This window comes from Chiloscyllium punctatum, chromosome 52 (assembly GCF_047496795.1).
Source record: "Chiloscyllium punctatum isolate Juve2018m chromosome 52, sChiPun1.3, whole genome shotgun sequence".
Classification (NCBI taxonomy): domain Eukaryota; kingdom Metazoa; phylum Chordata; class Chondrichthyes; order Orectolobiformes; family Hemiscylliidae; genus Chiloscyllium; species Chiloscyllium punctatum.
This window is the reverse complement of record NC_092790.1, coordinates 21,118,759-21,120,160: the sequence shown is the minus strand read 5'-3', so window position 1 is coordinate 21,120,160 and position 1,402 is coordinate 21,118,759.

The following is a 1,402-nucleotide window of genomic DNA, read 5'->3' as shown; positions in this document are numbered from 1 at the left end:
CCGCATCCCTAATTGCCCCAGATGACAGATAAGAGTCAATACAGTGAGCCATAGAAAAAAGTCCCATTGGCCCATTGAGTCTGTGATGATCAAAAGCAGCCACGTCGTTATTCTCTTCTCCTCTTTTCCCAGCACGTGGCCCATAGCCTTGGCATCACAATTCACATCTAAATCCTTCTTCAATATGATTAGGGTTTTATTCAAGGTGAGAGGGGAGAAATACAAAAGAATATAATACTGCAATTTTTTCACACGAAGGGTACTGAGAGTCTGGAAATGGCCCTCCGAGGTAATGCTGAAAGCGAATTCGGTTTTGTCATTTCAGAAACATTTAAGCAGGTACAAGAATGGGATTGGTATGGAAGGATGTGAACCAAGCAAAGTCACATGGGGCTAGTTTAACTTGTGATAACTGGACAGCATTGGTGAGTAGGGCCAGTCAGCCTGTTTGCATGCTATAGACATCTACAATTCTATGTCTCTACTCTGACACACACTCTGTGTCACACACAGACTCTCTATCGCAAACACACTCTCACACAGACTCAAGTTGTCTCACAAGTTGTCTCTCACTCTCTCACACACACTCACACACAAAGTCTCACAATAATTCTCTCCCACACTCGTTCTGTCTCACACACACCTTTTACATACACACTCTGTCTCATACACTCTCTCACACATATACCCTCTCTATCTCACACACTGTCTCACAGCCACATGCACACAGACACTTTGAAACACATATTGTATCTCACTCACTCACACACACAGTTACACACACACTCTCTTACACACACACTGTCTCGCACACACGTTCTGTCTCACACACACTCTGCCACAAAATCACTCTGTAACTCTCTCTCTCACACACACAGGCACACACACGCACCCTCCCTCTCATCTACATTTTCTCTCTTTGTGAAAAATTAACTCGCTGTGCAGTCAATAGTTAAACTGCCCAGGACAGGAAAACAGACAGCTAAAGTAACAGCCAAATTGATAAGTTGCAAATACAGTTAGAGAACAGATTAGCAAAATTTTTAAAAAGCCAAAAGAAAGAGGAAGAACAAATGTTTGTTTTAAACATAAATATAAAAACAGAATTAGATTGAGGCTGGGACAGATTAGGGACAGAAAGAAGGGTAAAATAATGCAGATTTGTAGTGACAGCTAATTTTACAGAGGGAGACAATTAGATTATCTTGTTCTTAAGGGAGTGCAGGTCAATCACTGAGTAGGATCAACATAAAATCGACCTACTGGGGATCTCCAATCACGCCATGACGTTCTGCAACTCTTTCCGATGTTGTGCTACATGAGAAACCACTTCAATAACACCAACTACAATTCGCAAGATACAGAAATTCTCTGAACTCTTCCAGCTGTTGAGAAAAATAGT